This window comes from Ambystoma mexicanum, chromosome 5p, assembly GCF_040938575.1.
Source record: "Ambystoma mexicanum isolate Mex_15411 chromosome 5p, UKY_AmexF1_1, whole genome shotgun sequence".
Taxonomy (NCBI): domain Eukaryota; kingdom Metazoa; phylum Chordata; class Amphibia; order Caudata; family Ambystomatidae; genus Ambystoma; species Ambystoma mexicanum.
Genome location: NC_090930.1, coordinates 1,212,203,243 through 1,212,228,414, shown reverse-complemented (window position 1 = coordinate 1,212,228,414; position 25,172 = coordinate 1,212,203,243). Strand labels below are relative to the sequence as shown.

At 44.1% G+C, this 25,172-nt stretch overlaps 1 protein-coding gene across 1 annotated transcript in view; it reads right to left on the bottom strand.

Annotated features, from left to right (window-relative positions):
• Positions 1-25,172, bottom strand: part of LOC138481507 (pyrimidine-specific ribonucleoside hydrolase RihA-like) — a 295,952-nt gene that overhangs the window by 119,201 nt on the left and 151,579 nt on the right. The gene's annotated exons all lie outside the window — the stretch shown is intronic.

The following is a 25,172-nucleotide window of genomic DNA, read 5'->3' as shown; positions in this document are numbered from 1 at the left end:
TGTTTGTGCTGGCGTGCATTTTCATGCAGGAGCAAATGCTTGAGATCCCTATGGGGTCCGCCTGCTTCATGCACCAGCCCCAGAATAAAGCAGGCGGACCCCATAGGGATCCATTGTAAATGTGGCAGGTAACATTTACAATTAAATCCTGCCCGACATGCTTGCAAGTAGGGCAAAGTTTACTTGTAATTGTGAACGCTGCTTACCATGCGCAATTACGAGAATTATGAGAATTCAACACATGTTCAACATCGGAAACCACAATGAATCTACAATCATTATTAAAACTACCTTACCAAGTTCTTCCAGGATTCTAGTGCAGCATTGCAAGTATACTTCAAGCAGTAATATGTTCAGCTCTGTCCTCTTCCAAACATTAGCATCAAAGAACCTATAGACTCGGGTAAAGGCACTCAAGCAAAACGTGGTTTATTGATGGCACCGGCGTGAGCTGATGAAGATTCAAATGTATCTGGCTTGCTAGTGTAGTTCTTGTGATTGGATTTGATAGTAGATAAACGTGCTTAAAATGTCATGCTTACTTTCCTAAAATCATTTAAACAAAGAATTTTAGAAACATTATCCATAATAGAGGATTCACCAAGGAATAGGTAGCATACTAGAAACACAGCTCCTACTTTAGTGGTTCCATCTGTTAGTATGATCACTCGACACCTAACCATTCCTCTTATTATGTTGAACCAACCGGCCTGAAATCCAAGTTATCTTTGAATGTTTTATACACAGTGGTTCCCAAACCTATACATATTGGCAGTGCTGAGGTAAAAGGACAAAACCTAATGCCATTTAATGTTCCACCTGCAGAGTTTTGGTTAGTAGGATTGCTTGTGGATATAGTCCCCCTCAAACCGGATCAGTTTTAAACTACAGCCTCACTAATCAACACATCTGTGTATTGGTTTAATGTAAATATCTTCGGGCCAACGAATACCCCTCAGACTGTCTTAATGGCGAGACATGTTCCATGCTTTGACTCTATTACCAAGCGTATAAAGGGTGACTGTATTCTTGTCATATTCCTACGGTATAACTTTAATTCATTAACTGGTGTTTTTTCGATGGGTTTTTTTGCGAAATTGTTTTCTTGAGAAAAAAAAACATTAAAAAATATATGGGGACGGGGTAAGGGCATATAAGGGGTGGGGGATAGGGAAGACTGTACAAATAATATAGGAGAGGGGGTTTGGAGGGGACCCTCCAAAAAAGAACAAATATCATTTTCGATAGCTTTATCGAGAAAAGAAAATTCAGCAAAAAACACAATCGAAAAAAAAAGACGATGAATCACAGTATTTTTATCTATGTATTAAATTCAAACCTGTCCTCGGCTTATGGTCTCCGAAACAGCAGCATTGTACCCTTGTCCTTTTTAGCCAACCCAGGCAAACATCTCAGGTGACTATACCAAGAACGTACATATTCTGTGGGGAAACACGGGTATGCTACCTTTAATACACTCTCCTACCCAGGCTAATTGCAACAACTCATATCATTTAGTGAGCACCAGTAAACATGTGACAAATACAAAGTGCTCTCCACGCACCTCTGGTCCCTATGAACAGAAAACCTCTATACAACTCTTTCCAGATTCAAAGAAATGGTTTGACCTCGTTCAGCTGTTGCCCTGGAGCCAATGACCCCAATGTATGTAGATGGCCTGTTGACAGATAATGTTCCTTTAGGACACAGCCAAAGTCAAATTTAGTCGATGTGGTACTCACACGAAGTATACATGTAAGTGTCCTCTTGTTTGCAAATTCTACAGGCAAATTGTATAACTAGCCCAGGCATCAGGGCGCGAACGTAGAGACACAGCCAAACAGAAAAAACGGGACAGCAGATTCATTATCGCAGTAGATTAGTCATTTATTTAAACAAAAAAGTTTTCAATTTCTTCCTGAATGATGTGATTTTACTACAAGAAACTTTGCCTAATCATAACTTACACCGGTATGGGTTTTGCACACATCAAATGTGTGCCTTAAAGATCAAAAGGTCAAGGTCATTTATCTGGAGATTGTGGCACTTTTGTAAAATCTTTTCTCAAAGTGGATATAAATTGCATTATTTATATTTATTTTTATTTTATTGAGCATTTGTCAGGTGCTTTGTACAACTGAATAGTGTTTGTGTGATAGGTGTAGTGTTTCATAGCGCCACAAGGCTAAATGGGAGCGGCACAAGGGAAAATTAACAATAGCAAGTAGTAAAATACAGTCATGGTTCTACTAGGCCTTGTGGCATTCAGCCATGCAAGTGCAGTGAGGAGAAGTGCAGGAGATAGTGGAAAGTGTGGTACCAGAGGAATGGGCAAGTGCTGGTGGAGGACCTGGGTGGGAAGTGCTAAGGGGAGCCAGGGGGGAGAACCTCAGGCTAAGTGCAAGTGCAGGCAGCTTCCACGGGTGGGATGCAGAGGCGCCAAGCAGGGCCCGCAGGGCAATGCAGTCGGTGGGGGGGGGGGTGATTGTATCGACTGGGAAGAAGGGCCTGAAATCCTGTAAGATTCATGAGGATCAGGCCACAAGTGACAGTGGCAGTGGGGTGATTAGCAGGGAAGGGAAAGAGGGAATGAGGCAGAGAAGAGCAGAGTTTTGAGCAGTTTCCTGAACTTGAGGAGGTCCGGCTCTAGTCTGAGGGGGGCAGGGAGGCCGTGCCAGAGGGAGGCGACAGCCAAGGAGCGAGCCCTGCCCCCACTCTCTGCTTAAAGAAGCGTTTATCAGTCAAAGAGTTGGAGTGAGAAGAGTGTAGGGCTCTAGCAGGGGAGCATTTAGGGAGGGAAAATTTCGAGATAGTGTGGCCACAGGCCCCAGAAGGCATTGTGGATGATGCAGAGGGTCTTGAATTTGATCCTTGCAGCCAAGGGGAGCCAGTGGAGATTTTAGGGCTGGAGAAATATGGTCCCTGGGCTTGAGACCAAGGATAAGACGTGCTGTCCTATTCTGGATTAGCAGGAGGGGGCACAGGGAGGAAAGAGGGAGATTGAAAAAGATGCTGTTGCAGTAGTCCAGCCTGGAGAGGACCAGAGATCTAGAGACATTGATCTTCTGGGGGAAGGCGAGGAAAGGAAGAATGCCCCTGAGGAGGTGGAACTGGAAGTGACACTTCTTAGTAAGTCCAAGATGTGAGAGATGAAAGTGAGAGACGAATTGAAGATGACCCAGAGGATTTTTGGCCTCAAATGATGGTGGGGGTAGAGGGCCCACAGAGGGTGGCCAGAGAGTAGGAGGAAAAGAGGGCACAGGTGTCCCAATCAGAAGGATCTCTGTCTTACTGGGCCTCATTACACGGATGGCGGTAAGGGTTTACCGGTACCGGTATTTTACCGGTACCGGTAAATCCTTACCGCCTTACTACGAGGTCCCTTTGCGGGTTGGGAAATCTAACGCCTGCTTTTTTCAGGCGTTAAAAACCAACCCACAAAGGGACCAGGGAGCTAATTACGGTACCGCAATTTGCGGTACCGTAATTAGCGGCTTCCCCATTCCCATAGAGCCCTATGGGGCAAAAATGGGAATGGGGAAGGGCAATGGTGGAAGGAGGAATTACCGCCCCGCCAACCTTGGAATAGGGCGGTAATTCCCCTTTCCACCAAGGCGGTGCCGGTATTTTACCGGCATGAACCATGGCGCAAATAGCGCCATGGTTCACCGCAATCCGTGTAATGAGGCCCACTGTGTTTTAAGGAAAGCTGTGTATCATCAGCATAACACTGTCAATTGGGAGAGAAGGAGGAAATCAGGTGAGCGAAAGGGGCAAGATAGATGTTGAAGAGCCAGGGGGATAGGATAGAGCCCTGGGGAACGCCACAGGTAGAGAGTGAGGCAGTAGAGGAGAAAGGGCCCAATTGCAATTGGGAGGGACGATTAGTGAGAAAAGAGGTCAGCCAATCCAGTGCCTGGTCACTGATGCCGAGGGTCTCACTGAGTCATTTCATAAGGATGGAATGGTTGACTGCTTCAAAAGCGGAGGAGAGATCAAGGAGAATGAGAACAGTGGGAGAGTTGGAATCAGGATTTGCGAGCATGGTTTCACAGGTGTTCAGGAGAGCAGTTTCCGTACCTCTGGATGCCCGGAATCCAGATTGATGGTCATGAAGGCAACTAACAAGATCAGTGTGGAGGGTTAGTTGAGGGAGGACCAACGTCTCCAGGAGTTTACCGAGAAAGGGGGTAGTGGAAATAGGGTGATAGTTAGCCAGGCAGGAGCGGTCAGCAGATGCCTTTTTTTAAGAGAGGGTGCACACAGGAGTGCTTGACAGATAGAAAGAGCCAGTGGCAAAGGAGTGGTTATAGAAGTCAGCAAGAGCTGGGCAAGAGCAGAGATGTTGTTCTTAATGGTTCTGGAGGAGCAGGGGACCACCTGCTTGACGGAGGACTTCTTAGAGTGGACCACTTTTGAGAACTCATCTGGTGCTATTGGCAGGAGGGAGTAGAGTGAAGGGGCTGGGAGGATAGGAGCCAAGGGAGGAAGGGGTGTAGGCGTGGAAGTGGAGATGTGGGTGGAGGAGAGTGAGGACAGGATGTCCTGAGTTTTTGAAGTGAAGTGGGAGGCCAAAGCAGTGCATAGAGCCTAGGTGAGGGGAGGAGAGAGGTGGTGACTGCATCTGGATTGGCGAGTTCCCTGCAGATTTTGAAAGGTTTGGTTGTGTTATTAGTGGCTCCTGAGATGCAGGGTTGGATGTGGGCACACTTCTTGTAACAGATAGAGAAGCGGTATTGTCTTTGGAGCAGACAGCAGGCCATTTTGTCAGAGGGTAGGCCCAAGGTCTACCACTTCCGTTCAGCAACTCTGCACTTACGTTTCAGAGAGGCTAGATCGGATTGGAGGTAGGTTTTAGGGGATCCTCATGGTAGGGGCAAGGATGTCAAGTCTGTTAGAGATGGAAAGATAAAGGTTAGCAAGGACAGCGTCGGAAGGAGAGTCACAGGTAGGTGTGGGGGTGAAGGTGGAGGTGAAAGCAGCAACTGACACTCGCTTCATAGGTCAGATGACAGCAAAGGAGGCTGTCAGTGCAGGGGGTAGCTTGGATAGCAGGCCAAGGGGTCCTAGGTGGAACGCGAAGAGAGAGTGGTCAGACCAAGAGAGGGGAGTGGTGACCTGATTAGAGATAGGGATGTCAGCGGAAAGGAGGGCATCCAGGGTGTGACCGGCAGAGTGGGTCGGGCAGAAGGGAGAATAGAGAGAGAGAGAGGGAGTCACAGAGGGCACAGAACTGAGAAGTGGATGATTCATGGTAGTCGGGGTGGTTGTTGAAGTCACCAAAGAGGAGTAGTTTGGAGAAGAGGTTGAAAGGCAGGAGGCAAGGTCAGCCCATTTAGAGAGATAGGGCCGGGGGCCTGCAGATCGTGGCAAGGGGTAGAGAGAGAGTAGGGGAGACCTCAAGCTTGCAGGTGAGGCATTCAAAAGAGGAGTTTGGTTGAGTAGGTCTGATGGAGGTGGGGACCCACTCAGGGAAGATCAGGGCCACACCGCCTCCGGTCCTATTAGGTCTGGGTTTGGAGAGTATTTTGTAGCCCTCAGGAAGGAGAGTGTCAAGAGCAGTGACAGAGATGGCATTGAACCATGTCTTGGATAGAGCCAGAACGTCTAGGTCAAAGTCTTCGAGAAGGAGACAGATGTTGGAGGAATGTTAGATAGCAGAGCGAGCGTTCAGAGTAGCTAAGTGAAGCTGGTTACCACCTTTGAAGGTTTTCTGAGGGGGGTAAAGGGGTGTGGTACACCCGTCAGTGGTGGTGGAGTGGTGAGAGGAGAGGAAGATGGAGTGGCAGGAGAAGGGAGGATGTTTATAAGAGAGAGCAAATGCTGGTCGAGAAGGAGAAGATTAGGTTGAGAACCTTGGGCCATGATAGTGCCATTGTGATATACATTAATGATACATCTAGAGGATGAGAAGTATGCCAGGAGTATTTCCCACCTAGTGCCACCATTAATGGGTGATTAGAAACGGAAAGAGTGGGCACCAGAAGGGGTTCCACAGGTCAGGCGAGGGGACAGCGAAGAGGATGTCTGTAATAGTTTGCCTGGAAGTGGCATTGACGTAGGTGTCAGCAATAGGTAGGCCTGGATTAGAGACCAGGAGAGCTTTTTCAGCTTTTTTCTTCCAGACTTTGTGAGAGAGGTAGGATAGGTGATATAATAGCAATAAGAATAGATAGGAGGGATGGAGAGTACCATAGGGGTAGTGGGGGGAGAGAGTGAGATAAGCAGGGGAGCTTCACAGTGTACAGGAACTCACCAAATGGCCTAGCAGCCAGGCAGGCACAGAAGGAGGAGGTGTGTAATGGAAAAATCAGTGCCCGGATGCAAAGTACACCTAAATTCGAATTTGTCAAAAACACCAAATACAGTACAAAATGGAGGATGCAAAGACATGAAAGCACACCTAATTCAAAATGTATCTAAAAGCACAAAGACAGTACTACAAAATGGAGGGTGCAAATATATGAAAGCACACCTAATTTGAATTTTCTATAAAGCACACATACAGTCCAAAATGGAGGGTGCAACGATATGAAAGCACACCAAATTCGAATTTGCCAAAAAGTACAAATACAGTACAACATGGAGGATGCAAAGATATGAAAGCACACCTAGATTCGGATTAGCCCTTGGTTCCTCTTGGGGGTCTGGTGTCACCGATAGTACTGAACACATCAAGTCACCCTGTGAGCTATCCTATTGTCAATACATACGTATCCCCGTACCTGTAAAAGGACTTCCTCCCACCATAGTGACACCCCCTACTCTAGGTGTCAGTAATTGTCCCGTGTTTGCATTCTGCTTTATCTGCATGGATGTGTGCTGTGACTGTCCTTGCGGCAGATTCAATGGTGCTTGCTGTGGTTGCAATGCCTGTTGTATTTGCGGTGCTTGTGCCTGATACACTGTCTGATCTTGGGCAAACCCATCCCTAGCTTGTGAGCTATATGTTGGAGGATAAGCTGCACCCCCTCTTGAGAATTGCCCATTCTGTACATACCCTTGTCTTCCACAGGTTTGCGTGATGTGCCTTGTCATTCCACATGTCCAACATATAGGAGGAGCTCTTTTGACTAGGCCCCCTTGGTTGAATCCCCTTGCACATTTTGATTATCATTCTGCATATTCTGAAACCCGCCTTGGTTATTTTGAAAACCACCCTGATTATTCTGAAAACCACCCCTTCCTCTGTAGCCCATTCCTTTGCCTTTCACCATAAACCCATTCCCTCCTTAATCCATCTGGCGTTGATTATTCGCCTGTGATGTACCCACTGCTTGCGGCATTCCCAGTCCTTCTTCGCTTGTCAATACCAATCCTTCTATGGCATACTTCAACAATTTCTTCTGAACTAACTTGGCTTCCTCAAGTTTTGTAGCGTCTTCCTTCTTCTTATTTTTCTCTTGTAACAGTCGGCAGTGATGTGCTATAGTCAACTGTATCTCTGCCCATGGCTTCGCTTCCATTCCCACTAATTTCTTGAGCTGTCTCTGTACCTGTTCCGGTAACCCCTGACACAAAATGTGGTAAAATACTGCCACTGATTTCCTCCATGGCTCCCTAATTTCCAAAGTCCAGCGCTCCTCAATAGTTTCAATGTAAGCAAGCGGATCTTCATCATCTTTCATTTTACGTGCCATACTTGCCCCCATATCTGATGTATCAGGATCCTGTACCGTGAGCGTTCTCCAGACATCTGCTCTACAATTATTAAATGGTGCTCAGTCATGTGCTGTGTTCTGTGCCGTGACACTTGAGTAGCCTGCTCTTGTCCAAATGTCATCAGCCCTTTCCCCAAAAATGGCTCCTAGGAGACCCTTAATGTCACCTATTGCCAGAGTATTTCCTCCTGTTCTCTTTTCTAACTCATAAATCCATTTCCCCACCCCAGCCATTAAACTGGGGAGTTTGCATCTTAAATTATACTTATCCATTTGTTGGCAGCAGATATACTGTGGCCTGGTATATAACAGATAACAGGTCCATGAGGGTCTTTGCACTTTTACCTCTGCTACCCCCACACAGTTTACCTGCAGGGTCCCTCAGGGATCTTGTTTGTCTCCTACTCTCTATAATGTGTTCGCCAAGCCACTTTTTGATGATCTCGACTATTTGGGTGTCACCTACACTAATTATGCAGATGACACCCAGATGCTTATCCCCATTACTGGGGATTATATTGTAGACAGCAGGACTCTCAATGTTTACCTCATTATACAAGCCTGGATGGCAAAGCATGGGCTCTGTCTTAACGATGATAAGACAGAGCTCCTCCTCCTGGGCTCACCTGCTAATCTAAACCAACGTAATGTTTCATTCACCTCCTTTAACATTGACGGCAATATAATCAAAGTTTCCAAAGTTGTAAACACATTGGGAATTTATATTGACTCTGCACTAACCTTAACGAGACAAACTAATGCTATGGCCTCCTCTTCTGCCTATACATGCAAGCTCATAACTGCTTGCCGCCCCTATTTGACTACAGCTAACTGCGTAACAATAGCAAGAGCCATAGTCCTCTCCAAGATCGACTATTTTAATGCTCTTTATCTCGGCACCTGACAACAAAATCTAAATAAAAGGCAAGTCACGCAAAATAATGCCATTAGAGCAGCACTGAACATCTCCAAGAAGCATCATATCTCGGAAACCAGACACTCGATAAACTGGCTTAACATTAAGCAAAGTATAGCCCTCAAAACATTGTCCCTCACAGACAAGTGTCTATCTAATCAAGCGCCTATTTAATTATCCAACACCATCACCCGCCACACCTCAACACGGCCCACTAGAGCAGCCCAGTCACACTGTGTCCACACCCCACACTTCAAGAAACAAAGAGCAGGCGGGGTCAGTTTCCCTGTCCTTGCGTCAAAGAATTGGAATTCCCTCCCGCTACCATTAAGAGAGGAACCATCCTACCTTTTATTCTGGAAAAAGATCAAAGCCTGGCTCCATGAGCAAGATCTCATCTCGATTGCATAACCATTTAACGATATAATGTAAATACATGCCTTACTTATGTATATATGTAACTCTCTTTGTTGTATTTATGTATCTCTCTGTATAGAACTCCTTTGTATCACTCTAATGCATTCCATGCTTCTGTATATGTTGTAACTTGTAAGCATAGCGCCCAGATGTCCCCAGGCTTGGCGCGCTCTACAAATAAATAAACTAAACTAAACTAAACTAAACTAAACTGGCCCCTCCTTTCTCCAATAAAGGGAATTGTGAGAACCGAAATCCACAATCGGCTCTCATTGTCTGCCTATACATAGTGGGGATAATGGTTCCTGATCACCTTCTACCTGGCAATGACCTCAGCCTGTTCACATATGGTGCGCGACTCTCCCTTCTCACTATGCAATCATCCTTTCGGGTGCTCCAGATATGCTATATGATCTAGCGTCCTATCCTTAGGCTGCTCTAAATCAGACCATCTCACTTCCTTGTCTGTCTGCAGACTTTCCTCAGGACCGCATGCACTTTCTCCCTTCTCCTCACGCACGGTTTCTCTCTCTTCATCTGAAATATCTAGTCCCCAACTAGTATGGCTTTCGTCCCCATCACCTTTATTTAAAATCAGCCTGTCTAAGGACAAGGCTCTATGCTCGAGACTAAACGGGTCTCTTTCTTCACTTCGTGATTGTGGGATCAGGGATAGTTTTGCCTTCCCTCGGCTTCCCAATTTGCTGATTTCTCTTAAGTCTTAATAGGCTCTATTGATCCTTTCCCCGATGCTTCCTATGTCAACATTCTCCTCTAGGGTTATCCTAGATGTTCCTACCGTTGTTCCCTGCGACAGGAGGAACTTCGCTATATGGCCCCATGGTATAACTGGACTCAGTTCCAATAACTCTTTCTGAATGCGATCAATGTCGCATTCCCTTTGTCTTCCTTTTTGCTCCATTTCTTCGTTTAATTCCCTTTGCTGTCTCGATTCCCGTCCAACCCTTTCTTCTTCTCGTCTTTTCTCTTCCCTTCTTTCAGTCTCTCTACGCTCTTCTTCTTCCCTTCGTATTTGCATTCAAATATCCATTAATTTCTGTGCTTCTTCATCTTGTCTCTTCTTTTCTTGCCTGCCTCGTTCTTCGATTGCTCTCTATCTGTTGCAATATTTTCTTTGCTCCTCTGCCCTTTCCTTTTTTTGTTCTCCTCTTGCTACATCTGTCTCATTTTTGTGTGTATTCTTTCTCTTATGCTCATGTTCGTTCTATCTTTTCTCTCGTTCCCTGTCTTTTCTTTCCTTTTCATCTTGATCTTCCTTTTGCCTAACTTCCTCAATACTTTTCCCATCAAGCTTGAGCAATATCTGTCCACACATCCATTTGTTCTGCACGAACGTTACCTTGTCAGCTTCATGCTTTTCTCCTTTCCATCTCTTAATCTTTCGTTCTATGTCTGCTGATATATTCATTTCTCCTACTTGTCCTGTGAGACCTTAATGATCTCCTCCTTTCTTTTAGTCCCTTCTGGACTATCCTCACTGGTATGGGCAGGCGGTTCATATATCGGATTACTATATCCTTTTTCCGCTTTCAGTTCCCTTAACGGATATAATTCTACATCTTCTGTACTATCGCCATTTACTTCGGGTGAGGTAAGGGGAGCAGAAGGCTCAGCACCTTCCTCCCTAAACTGATTAAGCATCCAGTCCTCAGGAGGTGGATCTTCCCTTTCCTCTTGGTCCATTTTCCATAGCTCTAAAATAGCTAAACTCTTTTCCAATTTCTTCCCCGTGTACACAGCATGCAAGTATGTGGTCATGTGTTGCAAAACCGCTTTTGACAGCGATCCCCCTTGTGACCATGGCATGAACATTTTATCTGCTGTGCCCTTTAACCACTATGCACTATAATGCCTGACCTTGGGTGCATGTGTTGGCAGTGTCTTGCACAGGTGCATCAGTGGAGTAACATCCCCCATTGTGACAAGTCTCAATTGACTATCAGAACTTACTGTTTAGTTACACAAATACGTTAAAGAAAAACAACAAATATGAGCGCGCTACAACCACGCTGCTCAAAGCCACTCAACCTATCTGTTCAGCTTGCGCCGACAATGACTAAAAGATAGATAACTTTTTATCTCTTCTTTAACCTCACAGTCTTACTCTCGGCACTCTTGAACACCTCTTTTCAATTACAAAATACACAAACCGACAGACTAGTCGACTTTACACATTTTTCACCATGGTACTCCTTTTCTCCAAGCCCCTAAAATACCCCAAATGGAGTTTGAGTCATTCCCTATCATAAACCTGTTTCTGTGGCACCTAATTACCCTTTGGGGTTTTGAAATGACTCCAAACCCCTAAAATACCCCAAATGGAGTTTGAGTCATTCCCTATCATAAACCTGTTTCTGTGCCACCTAATTATCCCCTTGGGGTTTTGAAATGACTCCTTCTAGACCTGCCTTAATGCTCCTCGTTCAAACACTTCTCATCATATACTAACCAAACCCACCCATTACTTTTCTCTATTAACACAATCCCATCACCTTTATTTTTCCAGTCCCCTCAATCTACTCACCATTTGTATTTCAGCTGAAGACCTTTGGGATCGTCCCCCTCCTCTAATCGACCACTGTCGTCTTCAGTTCACTCAGAGGCTGTGGAAACCAGGAGGGATTTCGTCAAACAGGGACACGTCCCACCTGTATCGATTTGCTTGCAAGAGTTCTATATTGTCCGCTCTCCAAAGGAAACCTCCCGGTCCTCCGGCTAGATGGCGGAGGGTGTCTGAATTTCCGAAAAATGCTAAAGACCTACTAATTGATGGGTCTTATCTAACCATCCTCCTTCTGCTGCCACATTAACCCGTAGGCCCTTTAAGAGAGGTGGCGATCTATGGGATGGATGGGGATGCATATCTTACTGTTGCACCAATAATCAGACCAACTCAGGAAGCTGGCAAAACATAACTGTTTTTAATTGCAATTGTCTCAAGCAGGGAGTACAATGGACCTCAACGGACAACCCACAGCATAAGTCTCTCTGATTCTCATGAAAAAACACAGTTTATATAACAAAAACTCATCATATGTGACATCATACTATGTGGCAAAATAAGAAAACCTATGTTGGATTGTGGTTGGTCTACGGGGTACATCTAGGTATACTTTCTATATAGGGACAGGTTGTGATTGGGTCTCTACAGTCAGGTGGACAGCTATGCCCAGCACTAGTGCAAATCATCTTCTGTGTCATATAAATATGCAACGTTTCATTGGCTTTCAAACTATAGGGCTCTTTGTTACGTAGCCCTCTACATTTGGTTGGCACACTTGTACCCTTCTGGAATATTCCACTCACTAGCAGCACGCAAGCTGGTACCCCAGGTGGTGGAGGGTTGGACTTGACCATGCCCCCCCCACCCAATTAGCCTAACATCCTTCATTACTCCTGCTGTCTGCCATTCAATTAGTCCTTTGAACTCGGCCTTGCAAAGGATCACTGTGCCTGAGAATAAAAGGGAGTGGGAGTGTGGTCTTAACTTCTGGTCTCGGTGTAGCTTGTCTATTTTCATCTGACCATGTGACAGGAGACCATGTTTTGAACTCCTTCTTCAAATTTAACACTATTAAATTAATAAAACCTGGCACTTCTAGTGTTTTTCCATTACACCTGAACAGGAGCTTGTCTCACTCCTCAGCTTCAATGTACCTTCTCTAATAGATAACCAGTTTCCTGGCTGCCCCAACTCTTGACACTGGGCCAGACAAGCCTTCTCAAATCTTCCTTCACTGTCAGCTTTTGAAGGTACTTTCCTATGAAGGGTGGGCTTTTGGTGTACTGCCTGGGATTGTTAGCTATTTGTCAACTATCCGGCAAGCAGCACTGAAGGGTCATGTGTCTCAGAATCCAATGTGGTTTCTCACCTTGGCTGATGTAACATTTGGGACTCTTCATCCCAAATTAGCGAAGTTAATCCAGATGAGGACCCATTACTCTCTGTGCTTAAGGAGACGCAGCATCACATCCACAATTCAGTGTTGGCGACCAACAAGGCAGAACATGTGTCTAGAGTTGCTGGTTGTACTCTTGTTCAGGGGGAAACTGCCTTGCATTTTGATGCTGAACTATGCAGACTGGTACGAAAATTGATGTTTATCCTCCGTGAAAGCAAAGAGATATATAACGTGTTTGTACACTCTCCTGAGTGGGTGCCAGCCCAGAGACTAAGTTATTTAATTAATTCTCAATAGAAAGAATCAACTTTCCAGATGGGAAGGGCAGTGTCCAGTGGAGGGACCTTTGCTGTAAGAGCTAGGCTTTTAGGGTTGAACAAAAAGAAAGATGAAGCAATCCATCAGATTCAATCAATCTAACACAATAACCGTTCCACTCTGTGAGAAAGAGAGGGAGGGCGGTCGCTCCTTTTCAGTTCAAGCAGCTAGAATCTGGAACGCAATTCCTCCAAAGCATTGCAGTGAAACCAACCTGCTAAAATCCAGAAACAGGTGAAAACATACTTGTATAATCAGAGCTAAAAAGTATATGTAACATCACAAATGCTATGCATTTCTTCATGAGTGGCAAGATGCCTTTGGGTAAAGGTTACTTTATACCAAAAAACAGTTTGAATAACATAACAAAGGCTCTCACATTTTTCGTTAAATTTCCAATTTAGGCGAGGAGTATTTGACTCCTAAGAAGCAAGGTAGAAACACTAATTTCTTTGGCGCGATTTACACAGTGCACTCATGTCACCACCTTCAGTGTTGGAATCGGGCCAGATTTCTCCAGCTCAAGAATCCAGAAAAAGTGTTCTCCTCAGTTCACGGACCTAGGGCAGCCAAAAGCCCATGCCCGAACCACCACACAACACTGCAGTTTTTCCTAATGCAAACTTAACTTCAGAACTCAGAAGAGTGGTGCTCCAATTAGGTGTTGTTTTGCATTTAGACCCAATAAAGTGAGATTAATGTGAGATGACTGTGTACATAGCAGAGAGTGGATAATAGGAGTGACTATTGTCCTTTAAAAGGTACAACTTCTGGGTGATGGGAGCGGGTCTATAAAACTATATACTGCGTTAAATAGTTACAACAAGCAGATGATTATATAATGTATTTTTTCACTGTGTTTCTTTCAGTCTTGTTAGTTAAGTTTAAAGCTCAGGCTGTATTCTTGTAGGTTCACATTAATCTGCATGCTGGTTATTGTAGTCTTCCATTTGGGATGGGAAAAATAAAGCTACAGCCATAGGATGTTCCGATAACAGCATATATGATGTCGAGCTGGTTGATTATGTGATTCATGCATTATTCAATTAATCTCCATGAACTAGAGTGTCGTTTTAATCCTCTGTTGATTACACATTTTAACATCCCCATGCTTCCCTGCCTATGCCCACCACCATCACTCTCATCCCTTACCTACCTAGAAGGTGGAATGTCTGAGAGGTTTTTTTTCTTCCATTTCCAGCACTATTCAACCCACTTGCAACAGATCCCAATTGGGTGGCTTTTTCCTGTGCATCAAGAATATTTTTGTTCACCTTTTTTTTGCTGAACCCTGAAAACCTGGCTCTTCCGGCAAACTTCACTCCACTGTACACTGTCCTCCCTATCTGGATAGTCAGTTCTAGGAGAATGCTGACTCTTCGAAGTCTGACATGGGGTGATTGGTTCTAGACTGATTAGGGCATATAAGTCAACTATCTGGTTTCTTGTGTTCAAGAAGCGATATTCCATTTCTCACACTGATTATAATATTAATTTTGATGTATGCTGCGAGTGCTTTGCTCTTAGGAAATACAGTCACAACACTCATTTTTATTGGTTTTGGTGACTTTTTATGGCGCAAGCCACTACTACCCTCCTCTCCCGCTACTATGTCTTCCTTTGCACCCTCCAACCCTGATGAGATTCTTGCCCTACTACTCATGGCTAACACTTCTTGTGCCCCCACTGGCCAACTGTCCCTGTACACTGAAGCACATAGCTCCAATGTTGCTCCACACTTTACTTCCCTTTCAACTCCTCTCTGGACAATGACACTTTTGCCTCATCCTATAATACAGCTACTGCCATCCCTCTCCTTAAGAAACCTGGTCTTGGTCCTAACTGTCCTGCCAACTTTCGTCCTGTCTCACTTCAACCACACTATTCCAAAATCCTACAGCAAGAAGTATTCAATTGACTCACGGAGTTCCTTGATGCAAGCTCCAGGACCCTATCCAATCTGGCTTCTGACATCTAAATTCTACTGAGACCGCTCTTCTCAATGTCAGCAACTTTGGCTCTTCTGCACATCATGCAAACCACTCATCTATTCTCATTCTTCTCAACCTCTCTGTTGCCTTCTATGGTGTCGACCATTCTGACCTTATCTCTACATTATCTCTCCTTGGCATCAGAGGTAAGGCCCTTACTTGGGTTGCTTCATACCATGCCACTAGACACTTTCAAGTGTCCTGGAACAGCCTAACCTCCCCACTAACCAACCTTACTGTTGGAGTCCCCCAAGGGCCTGTCCTTGGCCCACATCTCTACACTCTCAATACTTCAGCTGCTGGTGCCCTCACCCCCTCTCATGACTTCTTCTATCAACTCTTCACTGATGGCACTCATATCTTCTTCTCGTTTTTCTCTGAGCTGTTGTAAAAAATGTCAAACTGTCACTCCGCCAACAAATATTGCATGGCGTCTCACTTGCTCATGCTCAACTCCACTAAGACTGAAGTTATCTACTTCCCAGCCAAAGAGACTATCTCTTCCTCTCAGCCTTTTTGCTTCTTCTGACTACCTTACTTACTATGATTCTGCACATAAACTTGGTGTCATCTTCACCCATCTCACAACTTCTCACACTTTATCTCACAGACTAATCTCCCCAATTTCAGACAAATTGATCATCTTCTTCCTTTCAATAATGCTAAACAGCTAATCTCCTTCTTAGACCTTTCTAGATCGCACTTCTGTGCCAGTCTCCTGCATGGCCTTACCAACTATGCTTTTTCACCTCTGGGCAAAGACCTCAACTTCGCAGTCTGGATACTTTTCAACCATTCTCACTTTATCTCTTCCTCCTCTGCCATTGTCCATTATCAAGGACCCATGTCCTACACTCTGTTATCAATGTTACATTTTCTAAGCGTTTTTGTGCCAAAACTACATTGTTTTCATGTGATTTCTATAAATACATTTTTTAAAAAAATAATAATTGGCACCAGATTAGTCAAAACAACCCTGTAGAACCGAACAATATAGATACAAGGGACATACAAAGGCAGATCATCCAATGTTACCTCATCCAATGCAAAAAATATATTCAAAGGAACTATTAGGCCGAGGCCTGAAAAGAGCTGTGTGAAAGGATGAACCCACATAGATACACCATCTCGAACCACAAAACAGTAACACCAGTGGGTCGATAGTCCTCAGAGGATGGGCATTCATTGCAGGTTCTAACTGTGATGGTTCTCAAATACTGTAGACAGAAGGATGTGGGGATTCAATTATCTGAAGATGATTAACCTCTATCTGAACATAGATATTGGTTTTATGACACACTATGGCCAACTTTTAGCCATGGTTCAGCAATGTAATCACATCAGCAAAATTAGAAGACAGCCCTCCAGTACCATTTTTCACCAACAGCTGCCAGACACTACTGTTCTGGACCCCTGATGTGTGAGGGCACAGGACACCGATGACTGAAATCTTGGGCATCTAAACTTAAATGAGGAGCACCCATTACCAAGCATGAGACAAGCTGAGATAAAAGTGGACACTGCACCATGAAAAAATGGGAAACAGGTTTTACATTTGCCACACTGTATGCAAGCCAGGCAACCATTGTAAAGCTTGAGGCATAGTGAGGTAATATTGGAGACTGGACCAGTTAAATCCTGAGAGCATATATTGTAGTGCAGCATTGTATACCAGCAAGGATCGTTTAGTAGCTGCATTGGAATCACTACAATATCCTGTCACTACACAAAGGCTGCAAAACACAATTTTAGTCTATTTGTAGAAAATGCAATACTGACCCTGTTTCCCAACTATGGGCTCGATTCATGGAAAAGTGTGCATTGAACCCGCAAAGTCCCCTGCCGAGAACGGCTTTGCGTGTCCCTGCGCGCATAAGATTTTGCGCACGCTCTTCGTATTCATGGAATGTTTCTCACAATGTAACCCCTATGCGCAAGTAGCAGTCAGAACACCCCCAACACAACCCCACGTGCAAAGCAAATCCAGCCACATACACTGACTTTAGCTGGCTCCTCGGCCGGAAACTCATGCACTCAGTTAATACTGTGTGGGCTCGCCCGCAACCAAGCCAGCACCCTGGTGACACTGCGTGGGGTTCCCCATAACTGTTAACAGCACCCCAATAACATGCGTTTAATTTTCCGTAATTTAGGTAATTCTCCAGTCAATCTGCATGCGACCCCCGTAAACCGGAGCTACAACCCGTTATTCTGCACACACGAACCTATAACTGTGAACAGCACCCCAACTGCATGCACGCACCCCTAAATTCCCAAGCGAACCTTACCTTTGCACAGTGATTCCTATGCGACTCAGGACTTTTACCTGCTTTCATGTGGCGGTGTGATCCAAAGCTTTGCCTGCAGATTCCCCGACATGATGATGCACGGTCAAATCCATGAATACGCTTGTTCTTGCGTGGTGCTGGTAGTGTGATTACCTCGCGCAGGCTGTGCCTCGACAAGCCCACGTAATGCCTAGTTCTTCCTCATTCTGAGTGGAGATTGGGGAATATGCATGTTCCGCCCCCTATTTAGATCTCTTTGCAGGCCCTGCTCACACTCTATGTGGAGTATCACGCAAGGTGCTCAACTCCTCGCAGACGCGTGACAGATCTGCACAAAGTCCCTGCAAGGTCTGGAAATGTCTGGAAAAGTCGATTCCATTAATCGATGGAGGGGGTTTTGCGTGCAGAATGGACCGCAAAGTCCCTATCTACAATGCAAAAGAATCCATGAATCAGGCTCAATGTGTTTTCAAACCTCTCACTTCAATTTGCCTTTTATTAGTGATTTAAAGAAACTAGCGGGGCCCACCTTAAAAGTGCCTGCGCAAGATTGCCTGGGTCTAACTTAACAGTTACATTTGAAAAGGATTTGTTAAATGCAGCTCTCAGAAAGTGTACTGTTTCCAACCACTTCCAGGAGTTTTATGGACAGCAATTCCAGACCCACATTCCATGATTACTGTTGCCACATCAAATAAATTTTAAAATGTGAATGTTTTCCTTGTTTTGATAATGATCTTTGCGGTGGCTTTCTTTTACTAATCATTTCACTTTGCAACATCTGATGAAGTCTGTGTAACTTGAAAGCTAATGTTTTGTTCCAGCTATACATAGTATTTTCAGTTAGTCCAATAAAATGTATCAACATCTGCATCTTGTGTGATTTTAAAACTGGACTAAGATGGCATAGAATTTTTCTATGCAGTGAGTAAAACCTTAGTACATCAGTATGTGTTACCATTCTTGCCCACTAGATGTCAGGCAAGACTTAATAACGTTGCATCGATTTCTATCACCATTGCCTCGTGCAGAAAGAGAAACCACAGCTTAGAATCTTTGTCCTACCATTCATGTTGCACGAGGAAATGATAACTGGGTAAAATAGACAAGCTGCAATGACTTCGCTTTGAAAATCAACTTATAATAAGTAATACTGGGTTGTCACAGGCCAATCAAAAGGGTAGAGAGAGAGAAAGAGAGAGAACAAATAATTAGCCCAGCTACACTTGCACAGCATTGTAAACTGCATGGAAAATAACTGCTTATATTGCAAGGTATCTTCTGCATATCATGTGCATCAGAATGAGCTGTGATGGTTGGCTCCTCAGGTTCACAATTACACGGGGCACTTGATTGGCCAAAAAGGGTTAGAGTTGCCTCTCTAACAATAGTAGGGTAACTCCATCAAGCAACGAGTACCTTTAACGTGTCCCTGCTTGCGGGTTGGGGGAATGGCAGCGTGTTAAACAAACCAGGATCTTAGCTTTAGAGGCGAACCGAGGTCATTATTGCAATGAGAAAACAATCATGACTATGCTTGTAATGCAATCATTTCCACAGTAAAAGGCAATGAACATAACATGTTCATGTAGACAACTATGCATGCATGCAATTGCTGCAATTCCCCCCAAAAATTAAGTCCTAACCAAAACATGCGTATTGCCCCCACAACAACCAGCACATCACTGGCTAAAAACACTTGCAGAAACAAGGAACATACGTTTGTAGACGGCAACGAGAGTTATTTGGAGACATGGCAACAGGGACGTCATTTCACCAAAATACCAGGGGTAGCGGACGTGACATCACACGACCTTTGACCTCTGCATTTGACATCCCCCACCACCACCTTGAAGTGACATCATGGGAAGCGATGGAACATGACCTTTCACCCCTTGACAAAACAGGAAGTGACATCATATATTGTTCCTAAGTACACTACGAAAAATATGGTTGCAATATCGCTATGTTATATACATTTCATACAAGAATGGATTACCATATGGATCGTTAATATCAGTGCGCATAGGCCCATATCACCTAATTACTGTGAATGCAAGCAGACGTCCAAGGCCAAATGAAAATGATATGTTATTATATATTATATATAAGCGCTTTCTATAGAACAAATATACATGCAATATCACACAACCTGTGTTGGTATTCATTCATCAACCTCAGAATGGCGAAAGGCTGAGTTGAGGTGTTAAGAACAGACTACATCAGTGACTCACCCCCTGAAGTGTGCCTAGCAATTATTGGATAGAATTCCAGAAAGACACATTATTTGTTATTCCTATTCTTTATTATTTAGGGTCACTGCTCAAAGTGTTACACTTGTGGAACCCCCTGGTTTTTTAAGAGGCCTGAACAAGAAAGTCAGCCACTCCAAAAATAAAGAGCCACATGACGCTGGCCACAGCTCAGGAGCTTACATAAAATAAATAAAGTTTAAAAAAAAAGGTTTTCATTTTTTTCCCCTAGGGGTAGCAAGGGAGACCACAGGGGACGCAACTGCGACCCCTAAATGACGTCCTTGCATGGCAAAAGTAACACATTGTCATTTTGGGGCCAGACACGGCCTGTTTGTTAGTGTTGGATTGTCGTGTTTTGCCCTAGGGTAGCAAGGGGCTGGGTGACAGGGGGTTAACTTTTCTAATTTAATTTAAAATGACTGAGTAATCAGCAAACAGATTTTCTATGGCTCAATGTAAGATAACGTTGTATAGAATCCACGCTGCTGATGGCTGCGAGCGATCCATTTGCATTTACCCGCAGTTCTTTGGACTGGCGCTGTTCTTTAACTGCAAGGCCAAAGGATCTCTTGCAATGTTTTTTTGAGTGCAAAAGGCAATAAAGTGCAAGGGGAAAAAGTGCAGGTGCATTCAGCTGAGATAATTGTCTGCTAATAAAAAATAGCCAAGGAATGTTGGGACAATCCTCCCTGGCTAATGGAGCACTCATGATAAAATGGGCAAAGCCGCATTAGCATTGGACCATATGCCAAGCCAATGAAGGATTGGGGTTAAATGCCAATCGTCATCACGAAAGCCAACACCCAATTCGGTGCGAACTGCTAAACTGGGGGCTGACCCTGGAAGACCCAATAGCCTTTTAAAAATGTGTTTTCCAGGCTTTGCAAATCCGACGGGTTTGCATAACCCCACAATGACGCCCCATGCATTGTTGCTGCCTTTGTCTGGGCCTCATAAACCTTTACAATCATACAAAGGGGTTAACCTTGGCACATAGCCATAAAACGTGGTAGCCCCCCCCCAATAATGGACTCATCTTAATTTTATGTTTCTATATATGAGCTAGGCCAGTTACCACAGAGGAAAATAGTGTACCCGGATGTCGAATTCCTGAACCCTCGGGATAACTCCCCCATTACATACCATGGCGTTCATTTTCACTGCCTTTCTTCCCTTCGCACACGCCATAACTGCAGACTTCAAGGTATTTATCTTCAGATCCAGTGCACTCATAAAATCTGTATAAACCAGAATCAGCTCTTGTCACAATACCCAAGGAGGGCAGGGACGCAACGAGATGTGCCTCTTACCGCCCAATCTCTCTCCTAAAAAATGACGTAAAAACCCTAGCCATGGGCGTAGGAAATGAGGGGACAGGGGGGATAAATCCCCTCCACAATTTCAGGCCGGGGGATACAATATGATTTATCCCCTCCACAATCTGGAGCAAGGGGAAAGAAGGGCTCTATATTTTTCCAATTGCAGTGCAGGGCATCTTTTGTGCAATGTGCATTTCTTATTTAAATGCTTCAAATAAATATTGTTTACCTTGCAATGAACTGCCCAGTAAGGTCATTGTATCAGTAGAGTCGGGGACGAGTGGATGCACGGCTGTCACAACCCCTCCCCCCTACATGTAAGAGGCTGCAAGGCAAATCCCAGACATCAATGATAATCTGCAGAGCATCTTTTCAAAGACAGTGACAAGATCTGGGTATTAAGTCCACAAAGTAACATTTACCATGTATAGTTCAGAGTAAAACAAGTACTAATATACAAATACAATGTATGTAACTGTGTAATTTATTAAAGCCTTTGTAATTACTATGCAAATGCAAATGTCACCTACTAATAAACAGAGTTTAGCAGAGAAATCAACCCAGGGCCATCACGAGAGGGGAGGAAGAGGGGGCAATCTGCCCTGGGCCTCGCTCTTGGGAGGGGCCTCGCAGCACCCCGCTGCACCAAAGTGGAAGGCAGCACAGTCCACCCATGTTCTTTATTGATACAGGGGACGGTGCTGCCTGCCTCTCAGCAGGGTCCTGTCCCCCTGCAAAATGCTTTTTTTGTTTGTATGCAGAGCCATTTGGAAATAATGAAAGACGGCGGGGCCTCTCATTACTGTGCTGGCAGCTCAGACAGACTGAATGACAGGGCAGAAGGCCTCTACTATAATGTTCATGATGCGGAGACCAACAAAATGAATACATTGACTGACGGGATGTCAGGCATTGTGTCTAGGTGCTGGAGAGGAGGAGGTGTTTTGTTTTAAAATTAAATTAAGTGTGTGTATATATATATATATATATATATATATATATATATATATATATATATATATATATATATATTCGAGGACCAAGATCCGCGTATGCTGGAAGAGTGGGGTGGGGCCAGCAAGGATTGTCCTGCGTAATTTCGGCGAATTTTGGTGAAATATGCCAATTCAGATCGTGCCACTGTGCTCCGAAACCTAGAAAAACTAGAATCTGAGTTAATCAATGTCCCAAGTACAGAAGAGGGAAAGAAACTACGTACTAAAATTGAAGAAGGCTCGCTTACCTATGAGGAAGAAATTAAACAGCGAAAGCATAGGAAGTTCATCAGAGACAAGATAGACTATGAATCAGGACGGATCTTCACTTATGCGAGAAGATTTGATTCTGTATTCAAATTTCCTGCCTACAACCATTGCTGACTCAATTGGGTGATGCCGATGCTATATCTTCAGAATCAGATGCCTCTGCCTCAGAAAATGATGAACCACCAGTGAATCTAAATGTTTTAGACGAAATGAGACTTTTATGTCAGGACGCAAAGAACCAAAAGAGAGGTAGGGGTCGTGGCAAGAGCAAAGAAAGAGGAAGAGGAAAAGGACAGAAACTGCAGAAGGGAAAAAAAACATCGAGGCTGTCGTGGGAAACCGGTCCGATGTGCACCAACAGAGCAGATCAATGCGCTCTGGAGCAAAACATTGATAACTGAAACCATGAAGACTCATCAAATCATTAATATGTCTTCCCATGTGCCCACAGGGCCACAATTATCGTTAATCACATTAGGCCTTAACTTATGCCCTACCACGGATTATGATTATGTTGAGTCTCGTTTGGATTTTGACAAATTCTTACGTAAAGTCAGACTCAAAAAGTTATTTTCCATCAATTCACCGGTGGCCAAAACTTCTGTATCTCAAACCGGTCACACTGACCTTTGCATCTCTGACATCCCCATACTGGCTGATCTGGCCTGTCTCGATGATGAGCTGTTTGATCCTTCCACCTTCGATCCTTGTGACTTTGACATTGATCCCAACTGGGACATTCGCACTAAACTCAAAAATAAGTCTAGATTTAATCCCCAATTTTCTGTAAGGGGTTGTATTGAGGCTTTCCATGACTTCTGTGTTGGTGATCTATGTAAATTGTGCAATAAATCCTTTGATAGCAAACAGAACTTGACTATCCCTCAATGTTCTGCCCTGAGTGAATTACAAAAAGTATCCAGCATCGTCATCAAACCGGCCGATAAAGGCTCCCACATTGTTATTCAAAACAGGGCCTGCTATGTTGCAGAAGCAAACCGTCAACTTCATGACTGTTTTTGCTACTCCAAGTTATCTAAAAATCTGTTCGGTCAAATACTTTCGGAACTTACCTCTCTGTGCACTAAGTGGGCTGAAAAAGGTCTAATTGAAGATGAATTGGTTACATTTCTTGTTCCCTCTAGTCACATCATTCCCACCATCTATTTTCTGCCTAAACCCATAAATCGCTCACTCATCCCCCAGGGAGACCAATAGTGACTTTATGTGGCTCTCTTCTTGAACATTTGGCACAATGTATTGACGAGACTCTGTTTCCATTTGTTTCAGTTCTACCATCATACTTACGGGACACCAAGGATTTTTTGAGACATATCACTGACATACCTTGGGAGGAAGGATTCATTTTGGCAACACTCGATGTGGTCTCTCTTTGCACTTCTATTGATCACATTACTGAACTGGTAGCATACAAATTCTTTTTGGACACTCGATCTTTGAACTTTCTGGGACACAGCGTTATGATTTTGGACATGTTACTGTTTTGTTAACTAACAATGTTTTTCTGTTTGAGGGAGCTTTCTATCATCAAGTAAGAGGTACTGCTATGGGCATTACCTTTGCTCCACCTTATACAAACTTGACCATGAGGTGGTGGGAGGCAACGTTTTTATCTGATTTACTTTTGCTGAGTTTTCCTACACAGTTTTTTTTCTTGGTGGCGGTATATTGATGACGTTTTTATAATTTGGAAAGGTAGTGAAAGTGATTGGCTGTCTTTTGTTGAAAGTATTAATATTAATACTGTGAATTTGAGATTTACCGAATGCCATATCCCTACAGAAATAGTATGCTTGGATGTAACTGTTAAGCTTGACAACCTGGGTATTCATACGTCACTGTATAAAAAACCTTCGAACACAGGCCTTCCCTTACATGTCACAAGTTGCCATCCACCATCTTGTAAAAAAAGCATCCCATATGGCGAATTCATTCGTTTTTGTCGCAACTGCACCGATATTCTTGAGTTTGATCGGTGCTGCAGTGCGGCCGCGGTTGATTGTTTGCAACATGGTTATGATAAATGAACTATTGAAATGGCCTTCCTCAAGGCACGTGCACTTTCAAAGGGAAAAGCTCCTGCATGGGCTGAGGAATAAGAAAAACATGAATGGTGATGATCTTTGATTGATTGTTACATTTAACAATGCTTCACATGATGTGCAGAAGATTATCACGAGACATTGGTGCATTTTTATGCTTGACAAAGACCTTGGTCCAGTCCTGCCCAATGGTCCTACTCTGACCTACAAACAAGCACCATCATTAAGGGATAGATTGGTTTCTAGCTATCTGTCTCCTATAGAGAAGAACTCTTCCATGACCAATTGGTTATGAGGTTCATTGAAAGGTTTCACCAGGTGCCAAAAATGCAAGGCCTGTCCCCATGCTACTGTATGTAAATCATGTATACATCCTATTACAGGCCTTGAATTGGAGATTAGGCATTTCATTAACTGTGACACTGCATTTGTCGTGTATGTCCTTTCTTGTCCCAGCATGAAGTGGTACGTTGGGAGTACTACGTGCAAACTAAAGCTCAGAATTCGACAGCACCTCAGAGCCATCAAAAACTCTGATCCCACTTACCCCATGGCCAAACATTTCAAGCAGGAACATGGTGATGACTTTCATTTACTCACGTTCTTTGCTGTGGCTCATGTTCCTATTCACCAAAGAGGAGGAGACCGAACCTTGAGACTGAGACAATTGGAAACAAGGTTCACTTTAGATTTTGACACTAAATATCCCAATGGCCACAATGTAGATGAGGAGCTACATACATTTATGGACATATG